Source organism: Nannospalax galili, unplaced genomic scaffold (assembly GCF_000622305.1).
Source record: "Nannospalax galili isolate Female #2095 unplaced genomic scaffold, S.galili_v1.0 scaffold205, whole genome shotgun sequence".
NCBI lineage: Eukaryota > Metazoa > Chordata > Mammalia > Rodentia > Spalacidae > Nannospalax > Nannospalax galili.
In genome coordinates, this window is record NW_008353921.1 from 2549290 (window position 1) to 2563652 (window position 14363).

The 14363-nt window shown below is 45.6% G+C and overlaps 1 pseudogene; it reads left to right on the top strand.

The window, feature by feature from the left end:
• The first annotated feature begins 3675 nt into the window (after positions 1-3675).
• LOC108491689 lies at positions 3676-4368 on the top strand (annotated as a pseudogene).
• Positions 4369-14363: the final 9995 nt, after the last annotated feature.

A 14363-nucleotide genomic window follows, 5' to 3' on the forward strand; every position in this document is an offset into this window, starting at 1 on the left:
TCTTGTGTTTGGCACATAATTATTCATCAAGGGTCAGCTCCCCCCTCCCCCATGAGGAAATGTTGATGTGGCTGTGGGCAGGAAGGGGCAGCTGAGAGCCTGATGGTGAAGTAGGGAATCGGACGGGGACAGCATGCTGGGACCATTTAGTGTCAGAGCACAGAGTGCTCTACCTGCCTCTAGCCTAGTTCATCTATTGACCTTATCTAGTGACAGCCTATGGCCATCTAAGAGAGTGGATTCTGGCAACAAATGAGCCTTGGGACCCTAAGGCTCTGGGCTCAGCAATCCACTTACTGTCTGTGGGGCTCTAGGCAAATCACTGAGTAATACCTGCATCTTAGGGCACTGGAAGGGATGCTGTGGGGCTGGGGAGATGACTCAGTCTGTATAGTGCTAGCTGAGCAAGCATGAAGACCTGAATTCCACCCCCAGCACACACAAAAAAGCCAAGCCCAGCAGTGGACACCTGTAATCCAAGGACTTGGGAGGCAGAGACGGGATCTCCAACCTTCTGTATTTTTAATGTTATTAAGCACATTATGCTTAATAAGAAGCAGATGTTATTATTAATGTTATTATTTTAAAGTGCTGGGCATTTGCCAGGTCAGAGCTCTGCATCTGAGCCATGTCCCCAGCTCTGTTATCATTATCAATATTATCACTTTAAGTTCTTTGCACCTTGGGCTCCCTGTCTTTAAAATGGGATGATGGGCATGGTGACACATGCCTTTAATCCCAGCACTAGCAGGCAGAGGTAGGAGGATCTCTGTGAGATCAAGATCAGCCTGATCTCCGTAGTGAGTTCTCAGCCAGCTGGGGCTACTGGGGGACCCTTTCTCAAAAAAGACAAAAACAGCTGGGTGTGATGGCGCATGCCTTTAGTCCCAGCACATGGGAGGCAGAGGTGGGCGGATTGCTGTGAGTTCAAGGCCAGCCTGGTCTACATAGTGAGTTCAGGTCAGCTGGGACTGCAGGGAGACCCTGTCTCAAAAAAGACAAAAAAAGAGACAAAAATAAAAAAGTTTGGGTTGGAGAGATAGCTCAGTGACTTAAGAGCACTGACTGTTCTTGCAGAAGACCTAGGTTTGAATCCTAGCACCCACATGGCAGCCAGCTCCAGTTACAGGGGATCCAATGCCCTCTTCTATCCTCTATGGGCACTGCGAGACATGCGTGCACTTACACACATGCAGGCATGTGCATTCATACACATAAAATATAAATAAATACATAAGTACTTTAAAATGGGATGGCAATGACAGTCCCTTCCTGCAGAGTATTCATAGCATCCTAACTGGTCCATTTAGAAGTACTCCTTGGGTACTCACAAGGCTGAGCACTGTGCTGGGTACTGAGGAAGCAGCAGGGAATCAAACAGATGGAAGTCATGGGCTTACATCCTAGCATGGGCAAGAGCCAAGCCAGGCTTTCACTTAGAGGCAATTATGAGATTCACGATGCCTTCTTGTTCAGAAGACAAAATCCTCATAGCATCTCTGTCCCAAATGGATGGTTGTTTGTTGGGATGGTTTAGATCTGGTTCTTTAAATCGTTAGCTGAACTTGCTATGAAATCTTTTGCCTTCAACAGAATCAAGCCATTGAAGGCTTATGGATGCAAAACTGCCAAGGCCTATCTTTTCTAGAATTTCTGGATGCAGCAAATTGTGAATTAGAGCGAAGCACCCTTCATGAGCTGCAGCATGGAGGGCTGAGGGATGGAGAGCCCAGCAAAAAAGTGCTTTTCTCCTCCTGCTCTGAGAAGTGGGGTTTCCAGGCCCTGAACCCTGCAGGCAGGAAAGTGTTAAGAAAGAAATGTGCATTTCCACTGAACAAGAAAATCAACTTAGAAAAGAAATGCGTATTGGAAAATATCTATTTGCCTGCAAAATAATGTAAAAATAATGAGCTCCTATTCCCCTTTGATGTGCAGTGCACGCTTTTAAGGAAAGATTCTGCATTTCTGAGATACTGGGCCTGCCGTGTAATGAAGTGGTTGTTATGGCAACAACTTTCAAAAGCAAGTATTTTCTGAGAGATGTGCTCCACACAGCCAGCGTGAGAGAGGAAAACATGAAAACAGAGACAGAGAGACGAGCTAAACAGAAGATATCAGCTGCAGAAAGCATCCGCTCCAGCCCCCACCACCCTGGCCTAGCTTGTAGACCCAAGGGGGGAAGCCAGGCCCCCACCAGGAAGGGATCCTGGAGGGATGAGGGAGGGCACCCATCACTGGCCCCTTTCAGTGGTCCCTTCCTTCCCTGTTGGCCTTCAGCCTCAGCCTCATCTCAAGCTCCCTCTCAGCTCCCTTGCCCAAGGATATCAGAGGATTCCCCCAGCCCCCATTCCTTTTGGAGCTTAGTTTCCACACTGGCATTCAGGCCTCCTGTTCCCTGCAGCCCTCAAAGGACCTGCCAAGCCAGGCATGGCACCAAGACCTGGGGTCCAGCACTCTCTTCAATCTACACAACAACCCTGGTGCCTAGCCAGCAATGCTTTGCAGCTGAGCCCTGGAGGATAGAGATGTTGAGTGCCCCATACCCTTTAGCCAGGGGATGCGGACCCAGTCTCTTTGTCTCTGTTCATGCTGAGTCTGCCAGGTGCTCTCTTGTAAGGCCTTGTCCACAGGCCACTTGACCACGATGTCATAAACATGTTACCTCTCAGAGAAACCCTTGGCCATGTTCTCATTACCTGCTTAAGGTCTGGGCCAGGCAGACCTGGCTTGGGGCAGGGGATTGCCTGGAATGGAGTCACCTCCAAAGGACAGTGTCTGTCTGGGTCTCCATGCTCCCTCATGTGCTACCCATCACAGGGATAAATTCAGGAACCCTGGGTTGAATGAGAGGACCTTCCAGATGTGGACAGTTCTGGAAAGTCGTTCGAGGTTACTGGGTATGTTTCAGAGGTCCTCGGGGTCATCCAATTAGTCCTTTCCAGAGACCAGGAAACCTGCTGAATCCAGTGCATGGTTGACCGGAACAGTGGAAGAGGGAGTTATGGAGTGTGAAAACACATGTGTGGCCTCACAAAGGGGCCACAGGGGTATTTGTGTGTCCGGGTGAGGAAGACAGTGTGCCCACAGCTTCAGGAGACCTGTTCTCCCCGAGGACACGTGTCTAAGCATTGTGTGTGTTTCAAAAGAATGTAGTCTGTGTGTGTGTGTGTGTGTGTGTGTGTGTGCACGCGCATGTGTGTGTGTTGTGTATATGCACACATGTGCATGGCCTTGATTGAAGGGACTTGCTCTGACTTGTTTCCTGTGCATGCATGAAAATGTGTGTCAGTCAGTCTGGGTATACACTTGGGTGTGGCACTGAATGAGCATGTGAGACTGTGGAGCTGTGAGCTATAAGAACTCCTGTGAATGCCTGGGGTGCAACTGGGATTGTGGGGACAAGCCTAGGGCTTCAGCTCAGGCTGCATAGAAAGGCAGGCCTGGTGCTGGCTGACTTGGGAGTCACAGAGACAGGACTGTTCTGTTGCCCTGGCCCCTAGAGCATAAAACATAAGACTGAGCCAGAGAAGCCTGAAGTCCACTCCTTACATTATTGCTGATGAAAAACAGAAAGGGAAGCCGCTTCCCAAGGTGACACAGCAAACTCAGGTTAAAACTGCAACTTGGGAGCTCCAGCCCAAGGAGAAGGGGAGTAAGTAAGGAGGTGTCTGTACCATGGCTCATACAAAGCAGACTGCCTGCAAATCCACCGGTGGTAAAGCACCCAGGAAACAACTGGCTACAAAAGCGGCTCGCAAGAGTGTGCCCTCTCCTGGAGGGGTGAAGCAACCTCATCGTTACAGGCCTGGTACTGTGGCACTCCCTGAAATTAGACGCTATCAAAAAGAAGTCCACTGACTTTCTGATCCGCAAACTCCCTTTCCAGGGTCTGGTGTGAGAAATTGCTCAGGACTTCAAAACAGATCTGTGCTTCCAGAGTGCAGCTATTGGTGCTTTGCAGGAGGCAAGTGAGGCCTATCTGGTTGGCCTTTTTGAAGATACCAACCTGTGTGCTATCCATGCCAAACACGTAACAATTATGCCAGAAGATATCCAGCTAGCACACCGCGTACGCGTGTGTAAGAATCTACTATGGGGGAAGCATTTCATTCTAAAATTTTTTTTCCTCTTCTTCCTGTTATCAGTAGTTCTGAATGTTAGATATTTTTTTCCCATGGGGTCAAAAGGTACCTAAGTTTATGATTGCGAGTGGAAAATAGGGGACAGAAATCAGGTATTGGCAGTTTTTCATTTTTATTTGTATGTGAATTTTTAATATAAATGCAGAATGTAAAGCATTAATGCAAGTCAAAATGTTTCAGTGAACAAGTTTCAACAGTTCACCTTTATAACAGTTATAAATAAACCTATTAAACTTTTCTGGAAAAAAATTGCAACTTGGACTTGAATCTGAATTTGGGGATCCCCACCTCCCACAACTGACTGCCAGGACCCTGAGGAAGAGAGGGTTAACTATGGAGTGCTGAGCACTAGCTACGAGCATCATAAAATATAAGTTCCACTTTAATTCAGGGAATTAAAAATACAGAAATCTTTACTGTGTCAGTTAGCTGATTGACTATGGTGGGTTTCTGGAGTAGAGAAACTTGATCTGGGGTGAATGAATTTGTTTATCAAGGACAAGGAGGGAGTGGGAACAGGGAGGGAGGGGTTGGAAAGAGAAATTCAATTAAGTGTCAGCCTGTGGAGCAGCAGGCTGCATTTGATAGGACTTCTAGCTCAAATACTTGTATTTCATTAAGAGATTTATTTATCTGGAGCAGTCTTCAGTTTACAGTCTCAGGAGTGTGGGGGTGGTTGCTGGATATGTTCTGTGTTGACTGAGGATTCTGAAGCCTGGTCCTGAAGAATTTCCTGGGACCCTAGGACAGTTTTCTGGTCTGCCATCCTCCTTTTTCCTGACTCCAGGGCTCACAGCCCCCTTATCCATCCAGTGAATGTCATATTTCTCTGGGGGAGAAAACTCTATTTGTTTTCTATCCCCTCAAAGGGTTGGGAACCTGGAAAAGACATCCAACCGGGTGGACCACCTGCTTTTGTTTTTGCTGTTGTTTTTCTTTCCCAGAAGAGTGGTTTTAATTGCATATACATTTGTACGATCATATACAAGAAGAACTGTATGTGCTAGATTGCCATACTCACAAAAACAGCTTTCAGAATAAACATCCTTGGGGATAAAAATTTTCCTACAAGATTTAAATTCATAGGAGAAATGATTTCCTATCAGAGGTTTTCAAGAATGCCATAGAATGCCAAAAATGTATGTGCTCTAAATCCAATGGGTCTTGAAGGATTCACTTCTGAAGGCCCACTGGCCAGTGTGTAACTATAATATATAGTTATAAAGGTGATAACTTTGCTTTTATAGATGATCAAAACAAGGTTCAGAGAGGGTGAGAGGTTTTTGTAGTTACACACAGTCAACCTCAGACAGAACCAAGCACAGCACCTGTTACCCTTGCTTCTTTTCTAAGCTCCAACCTACAGGGGCAATTGCGAGGCAGGTCTTTCTTTTTCTTTGATTGTTAGGTTGGGGGAGTAGAGTGTGAATCATGTGTGTGCTGCAGGCCTACTGCTGGGCTGGAGATGGTGAGTGTCTGTGTCACGGGTGACTTGAAGGGTTCTGGGGTGTTTTGCTCAGTGCAACAGGGCTGTACTTGGTTGGCTGTCCAGGCTCAGCAGCATCAGCAGACATGGGGGACTGGGCTTCCAAGTGAGACTTCATGTGAAGTAAAGGGTCTTGTTTTTCACACTGACTGGGGATCATTGTCCTGCACTAAGAAGCTCCCAGTCGGTCCTTATGAGACAATCCACTCCAGCGGGCAGGTGAAATCACTCTTGACCATGATGAATGCAGGAACCCTAGTTTCTTGCTGCGGATTTTGCCTTTTTTGGTTTTCCATGGTCCCCGAACATTGTCATTGTGGTGGACATTCATTCTTAGCTCTCCTTCCCTCCACTTTCTTACTCCCTCTTGTTTTCCTTCTGCCTCCTTCCCTCTCTCCCACATGGCCCAGGTATTTGCTCCTAGACTTCTCAGAGTGGCTTCTGCACATCTCCTCTGATTGCATGTGACTTACTGTGTTAGTGGCTTGAAATAAGCCTTTGTGCAAATATTAACACCATGGAGACTGTTGGATGCTACAGATCAGGACTATTTATTCACTTATGCCCATTTGTCTGTTTGTTTGTTTAAGAGCTGTTTTCCAGTACACTATTGCCTCCCTCCATCATGCAGCCATCTCTCTGTGTGCCCATCCATCCATTCACCCACTCCTCAATTCATCCATCCATTTATCCATTCATCCACCTAGCCATCATCCTTCCCACCCATTCATCCTTCTATTCATCCATCCATCCCTCTATCCATCTACCAACCCATCCATCCCTCCATCTATCCATCCATCCATTCCTCTATCTACCTAACAACCCATCTATCCATCCATCCATCTACCCATCCATTCCTCTATCTACCTACCAACCCATCTACCCATCCATCCATCCATCCATCCATCCATCCATCCACCCACCCATCCACTCATCCATCCATTCCACTTACCCATCCACCCATCCATCTTTCTACCCACTCAGATCTACGTACCCACATCAGCCCTCTACTCTGCAACCATCTCTCTATATGCCCATCCACCCACCCAGTCATCCCCCATTGAACCAATCATGGATGTGCGTGTCCATCCAACGTCTATTCACACTAAGAACTCTTTGTGTGCCAGGCCCTGTACACAGTCCCCTGTGTGGACAGAATTGGCTAGAGCTGCTCCTTGCCCTTAAGGACTTGACAGTTGAGTGGAACAGACACCTTACACCTGTCTACTGTCCAAGGTCTGTACTGGACATCATCTCATTTGATGATCATGGTCAGGATTGTTATCTCAGAATAGCAGTTGAGGAGATTAAGCTTCAGAGAGGTTAAGTGAATTGTCTGAGGTCACAAAGCTGCCTGTCCATTCATTTGTCTATCCATATGACAAAGGCTGGTATTCAGCTTATCCACGTGCTCAGATTCAGCCTGAATGTCAAGGTGAAAACAGATTTTCAAACCTGTCCTTCAGAAATAAGCCTTCTTTAAAAAAAAATGAGAAGAAAGAAAACGGAAGAATAGGGAAAGTTATTTTTCCATCTTGCTTAGATGGGGACAGTTTTGAATTTATTTTTTCAGATTGAACAATCGTTTCTCAAATAGATAGTGATAGGTGATCTAAAAAATAATCTTTAAAAACGTTGTGGGGTTGGGCATTTCCTCTGGGTGACATAACTCAGTGTGACAGAATGCATTTAAATTCACAGAATAGAAATGGCCAGGAGTGCAGTGAGGAAGGTGTTTGTGTGGGCTGCTGCTTGGTTCTTTAACCCTCTCCTCTCTCCTCCTCCCTCTTCCTGCATGGCCCAGGAAGCGGACACTTTCAGCCCCTTTACTACACCTTTTCACACAGGCCCTGGCTAAGCCTTCAAAGGTTCTGTTTGTTTGTTTGTTTGGTGATGCTGGGCCTGGAACCCAGAGCCTCATGCATGCTAGGCAGGTGCTCGAGCCCCAACCCACACTGCCAGCCCAAGGCTTTTCCCCCCTAGACTTCAGTCCTAGAACTGGGTCAGAATGGAGGGTGCCGACCCCATAAAGGGCCAAAGAAAGAAGTGCCAGGACTTTTCAGAAGCTGGATTCCTGTTGATTCTTGTTGCATTTCTGTCTCTCACAAGCTACATGGTCGCTTGGAGTGCCTGTTGCGGGGCAGGGGGGTGGGAGCATCAAGGTGAGGCCAGATAGACTCCAGAATTATCTGCTGAGGACTCAGTACACAGTGCTCCTCTGATCGCTACTTCCTCCTTTAGTGGCTGCTCCACAGCTGCTGGAGAGTGGGCCAATAAAGGTCTTGGGATTTTCTTTTGGGGGGGGGGTGCGTAGTCCTGTTTCCCAAAGCATGTGCAGTTTTCTGTATTTTCTTTGTAAGTGTGCATGTGCATGTTTGTATATATGTGTGTGGTGTGGTGTGTACACATGTGTGCAGGTGGAAGTTAGAGGAGGATGTTGGTACCCTTCACTGTTGGTCTCTGCCTTCTTTCCTTCAGACTGGGTCTCTCACTGAGCCTGGGGCTCACCACTTTCAGCTCCAGTGACTGGCCAGTGAGCTCCTGGAATCCACCTGTTTCCACCTCTCAGTGCTGGGGCTACAGGTGTGACTAGCCATAGCTGGCTTTTTAAACAATATTTTATTTATTATTTTTATTTTATGTGTGTGAGTATATTGCTTGCATGTAGGTAGGTGCACCCGTGTTGTGCAATGCCTGCAGAGGTCAGCTGGATCCCCGGGAGCTGGAGTTAAGGACAGTTGTTAGTCACCATGTGGGTGGGTGTTGGGAATGGAACTGAGGTCCTCTGGAAGAGCAGCCAGTGTTCTTAACTGCTGAGTTATCTCTACAGTCTAGCTAGCTGGCTTTCTAATAAAAGTGTGTGCTGGGAATCTGAACTCAGGTGCGTGAGCAGCAAGTGCTCTTACCCACTGAGCCATCTCTGCAGCCCTGCACTCTTTTCTCTTCTCCTCCATCTGATGTGCTTTGGGGCTTTGGAGAAGGAAGAGGAAGGAGGTGGAGGACCTAGTGGAGGGTACTCAGGTCAGGTCCTTTGGAAGGGGAGTCTGGTAAGAGGGACTTAGTGTAGAGAGCTCTTAGGAGAAGGAAAGGGAGCAGGATAGAGATGGACTGTGGAATTGGTTCTCTCCTTTCACCATTTTGTGGGATCTGTGGATTGAATCCATGTCATCAGTTTTGAGCAGCAAATTAGTTTTCCCTGTAAACAAGAGGCACATGGTATGTATCTTTCGGGGGAGTTTTAGTATACAATGAGTGGATAGAAGCAGTGGCTTCTCACAGAAAACAGTACTTACCAATTTGCAGTTACTGTAGGTCTTAATGAGAAGGATGTAATAAGACTTGTGCTTCAAGAGCTCACCCTCACCAGGGCATGAAGGGACATCAGGTGCCGACAGGAAAGAAGGAGAGCAGACTGAGCAGTCGACAGACCATAGCCACCCAGGGTTGAGATGACAGCCGTTTAGGCCAGGAGGCAGGGAAGATAGAAAGAGGGTTTCTAGGGTGGTGTCTTAAGGCAGGAGAGTGCCAGGTCCTTATGGGAAAGCAGTGAGTTCAGTTTGGGGCATGCTGAATTGCAGACCTATGTGAGACATTAAAGTGTGAGACTGAACAGGAAGGTAAGTGTCTGGGAACCCTTAGCATCCAGATAATACAAGAAGGGACAAGGTGACCAGGATGGGCTTGTGGAGTCTGAAGGGTTGGGGGTCACAGGACCTGAGTCTGAGTCTCCACCACAGTCCAGTGGTGTAGGCTGGGAAGAGTTAGTAGGCTTCACAGAAGCTCTGTTTCTAACCTGAAAGATGAGGATGATTATTCTTGTATCAAGAGGTTGTGTATGTAAATGAGACAATGTGTCTGAAATCAGGCACGGGACAATCAATATCCATCACTTTCCTGTTATCTCCTGTCCTTGCTCAACCCACACACTTTTCCAACCTGGTTCTGAATCTCCCTCCCCTGTCTAGAGCACACCACAGGCCTGCATGCACCTGCTGCCAGGTGGGGCTTTGAGCAACCCAGGGCCAGGTGGAGTGCAGCTGCCACACACAGGAGTTGGCTTGTGATGTGAACACAGTCCCTGAGTCTCTTGTGTTACTGGGGTTGTTAGGGTCAGACCCTGCCTGGGCCCTGGTGGCCCTACCACACCAACTTCGGTCACATGTCCTCAACAGGTTAATCAAGCAAGAATAGTGAAAAGTAGGAGAAGGAGACCGATTCAACGTGGCCACATTGGGAAGGGAAACAAGGTGGTCCAGTTACCCCTCAAGTCCAACTTTGGAGTCCTAATATGAAGTTCAGGATTAGACAGAAGGTAAGTGGTATGTGTAATCAGCAGTCCTGGTCAGGATGGTCCCATCATCACTGACCCATCCTCCTCTCAGGTCCAGTCTCTCCTGCAAGGTGATCTGACAGGTTGTCAGAACCACGTGAACCAGGACACCAGCCTTTCCCCTCTCCCAGTATGAGATTCCTGGGGAAATGCCAGTGTCTTGGGGTTTGTTTCAATAGTCGGATAGCCAAAGGGAGGGGCACAGCCTCTCTTCATTCCAGTCAGCGTGGTTACACTTGCATCTCAACTACATCACTGTCACTGCCTCTTACCTGCCTGAGATCCCAGGTGAGTCCCTGCCCCTGTCAGGGCCCTGGTATTCCCCATACACAGTGGACAGTGAAGTAGTTGTGCCCCATGCTAACGTGCTAGGGCTGCAATACCAGAGTGCCACCAACAGGTGACTGAAGTTTGCAGAAACATAATCACTTATGGTCCAGAAGAAGGCTGGAAGTCTGAAGTCAGGACTACGGAGGAGCATGATGCTCTGACTCGGCAGAGCTCTCTCTGCCTGGCCTTGTCCTGGTGTTAAGTGTGGCATTGTGTTTCTTAGTTTGTCTCAGCCACTCCAGTCTGGTTGCATGGCCACACAATGCTCTACCCATGTGACTGTGGGTCTGTTCTTCTAAGGGTACCAGACAGGTTGTATCAGGAGCCCACACTACTCCAGTACATTCCCAGCCTGGCTAGTCACACGTGCAGTGACTGTTTCCAGAAGATGCTGCATTTTCCATTCTTGTGGTGAGGACCACGACACTCCTTTTTTTGAGGACACTGTTCAATCTGGAACACATAATAGTTTTCCCTTTTCAATTTGTAGGGAATGAAGGGAAAATAACCTCCCCAGAGGACAGTGCCAAACACATTCCATTTGTTGTTAGAAAACAGTTTCTGATTTTGAGAAATATATGTTTTCTCAGTTAAGTATGATCATCAGGGCAGGCCATCCTGTAGGAAGGCCCTTTCCAATTTCGAGAACATACAGAAAGGAGAGTGTAAGACCCTGCCTCACCTGCCGGTGGGGATTTGCTATTAGTCGTAGATTATTGGTAGTAGGGGTGTGACGATTGGTGTGGTAAGGATGTTGCTGTTGGAGTTGAGGATGTAACTGGTGGTGATGTTGTTATTGGTATTGGGGTGTTGCTGTTGGTGGTAGAGATGTTGTTATTGGTAATGTGGATGTTGTTCCTCAGGTTCTTGCTTTGCTTCCTGGACACAATATGGTGAGCAGCTTTGCTCTACCATATGCCCTAACCATGATGTTCCACCTCACCTTGGGCCCTGTGATGAACACAGGAGTCACTGAAAGAGGAACATCATTGGGGAATTAGGGACAGTAGGAGTCAGGAACTTGCTGTGGATGCAGTACATTCAAGTGGAGATTCTGGGTGGGAAGCAGTTAGATATTCAGCTCTCAAATCAGGAAGGCGTTCTGGGATGGAGTTGGAAATGTGAAGCTCTTATGTGTACAAGAGACATTTTTGAATTGGCGTCTATTCATTGTACAAACTGATGAGTTTCATCACAACATTCTCAAGCATGCTTTTCAGGTACTTTGACCTTACTCAATCTCCCCTACATTTCCGCTCCTGCCCCGACTCCTGCTGGTCCCCTTCCTCTTCCCAAATAGTTCCTCTCTGCTGTCAAGTCTTTTTTCTTTGTTCATTTATAAGTCTAGAAACTGCATATGAGAGGAAACATGGATACTTGACTTTCTGGGCCTGGATATTATTTCACTTAACATGATTATCTCCAGTTCTATCCATTTTTTCCTGCAAATGACATAATTTCATTTTCCTTAATGGTGGGCTAGTACTCCCTTGTGTGTATACCACATTTTCTTTATCTATTCATCTGTTGTATGATGTCAGATACCTAGACTGATTCCATAACTTGGTTATTGTGATTAGCGCTACAATAGATGTGACTATGCAGGTATCTGTGGTATACTGACTTATATAGTCCTTTGGATATAGTCCCAGGCTGATATAGCTGGGTCATAAGGAAGTTCTATTTTTAGCTTTTCTGAGGAGCCTCCACAGTGATTGCATCAATTTACATTCCCACCAACCATGTGTAAGGATTCCTTTCCCACAGAATCCTCACTAGCATTTATTGTCTGATTTCTTTTTAAAATATTTTATTTATTATTTTTATTTTATGTGTATGAGTGTATTACCTATATGTAGGTAAGTGCACCCATGCCATTCAATGCCCATGGAGTCAGAAGGGGGCATTGGATCCCCTGGAACTGGAGTTATGGACAGTTGTTAGCTGCCACATAGGTGGTGGGAATCAAACCCAGGTCCTCTGCAAGAACAGTCAGTGCTCTTAAACCTCTGAGCCATCTCTCCAGCCCCTGTGGTCTGATTTCTTGATGTGGCCATTCTAACTGTGGTGAGATGGAATATGAATCCACTTTTGATATTATTCCTTGATGGCTGAAGATGTTGAATATTTTTTCATGTATTTATTGGCCATTTGTCCTTTTTAAAAGAGCTATCTGTTCAATGAATTTGCCCATTTATTCACTGGGTTATTTGTGTTTAATTTTTTTGATTTCTTGAGACATTTTGAATATTAGTCTCCTGTGAATAGCCAGCAGAGATTTACTTCCATCCTGTAAATTATCTCTTCCCTCTGATGACTGTTTCCTTTGCTGTGCAGAAGTTTTAAAATCTCATTTGCTATTGGGGTACTTTCCAGAAAGTTCTTGCCTATGTATATTTGAAGTATTTTCCCCATGTTTCTTCTAATAGTTTCAAAGTGTCAAACCTTATGTTAGTCTTTGATCCACTTTGAGTTTATTTAAGTACAAGGTGAAAGATATGGATCTAGTTTCATTCTTCCACATGTAAGTATCCAGTTTTCCCAGAACCATTTATTGAAAAGGTTATCTTTCTCTAGTGTATATCTTTGATGTTATTGTTGAAAATCAAATGTCTGTAGCTGTGTGGGTTTAGACTGTGTCTTCTAGTCTCTTCCACAATCTCTGTGTCTGTTTCTGTCAGTGCCATACTGTTTTTTTTTTTTTTTTTTTTTTTTGGTCTTTTTTTGAGACAGGGTCTCCTTGGAGCCCCAGCTGGCCTGGAACTCGCAATGTAGACCAGGCTGGCCTTGAACTCACAGAGATCCTCCTGCCTCTGCCTCCTGAGTGCTGGGATTAAAGGTGTGCGCCACCATGCCCGACTACCATGCTGTTTTTGTTACTGTGGCTCTGCAGTATAAATTGAGGTCAGGTACTGTGATTCTGCCGGCATGGCCTTTTCACTCAGGATCGCTTTGGCTATTCTTTTTGTGTTTCCATGTGAATTTTAGGATTGATTTTTCTATATGTAAAGAACATCATGGTAATTTTGGTGTGGATTGCATTGAATCTGTAGGTCACTTTTGGCAGCCATTGTTACAATGTTAATTCCGCTGATCCATGTACATGAGCGGTCTCTCCATCTTCTCTGGTCTTTTTCTCTTTCTTTAGTATTTTAAAGTTTTCATGTAGAGATCTTTCACCTCCTCGGTTGTTTTCTTTTTCTGTTGTAAATCGGGATTGGTGTCCTGACTGTTCTCTCAATATGTTCATTATTGGTGTATAGAAAAGCTATTGGTTTTGTGTCTTGCTACTTTTCTGAATGTATTTATCAGAAGGAATACATTTTCAGTAAGTATAAGACCATATTGTCTGCAAATAGGGATAATTTGACTACTTTCTTTTTGATTTGTATCCCTTTTATTTCTTTCTCTTGCCTTATTGTTCTGACTAAGAACTCCAGTACTGTATTGAGCAGAGTGAATGAACACTCTTGTTACATTCCTGATTTCAGAGGGAAGCTCTTTCAGATTTTTCCGATTTAGTATGATGTTGGCTATAGGTTGTCATATACAGCCTTTATTATGTTGATGCATGTTACTTCTGCTCCTAATTTCTTCAGGCTTTTATTCTGAAAGGATATTCAACTGGAACTTGGACAAAGGCTTTTTCTGTATCTATTGAAATGATCATGTGATTTCTGTCTCAGGCTCTATTTATGTGCTGTATTATATTTATTGATTTGCACATGTTGAATCAATCTGGAATGAAGCCAACTTGCTCATGTACGGTTTTTTAAAAATGTGTTGTTGAGTTTGCAAGCTTTTTGTTGGGAACTTTTGCATCTATATTCATCGGTGAAATTAGTTTGTAATTTTTCGTTATGTCTTTATTTAGTTTTGGTGTCAGTGATAATGCCTTCATAAAATGAGTCTGAGAGCACTGCTTCCCTTTCTGACCTGTGGAATAAGTTATGGGGCATCGATACTAGTGATTCTGCGAAGATCTGTAGAATTCAGCCATGCATCCATCTGACCTGGGCTTTTTGTTGCCGCTGTTGCTGGCACATTCCTCTTTTAGTGCTTCAATCATGTTGCT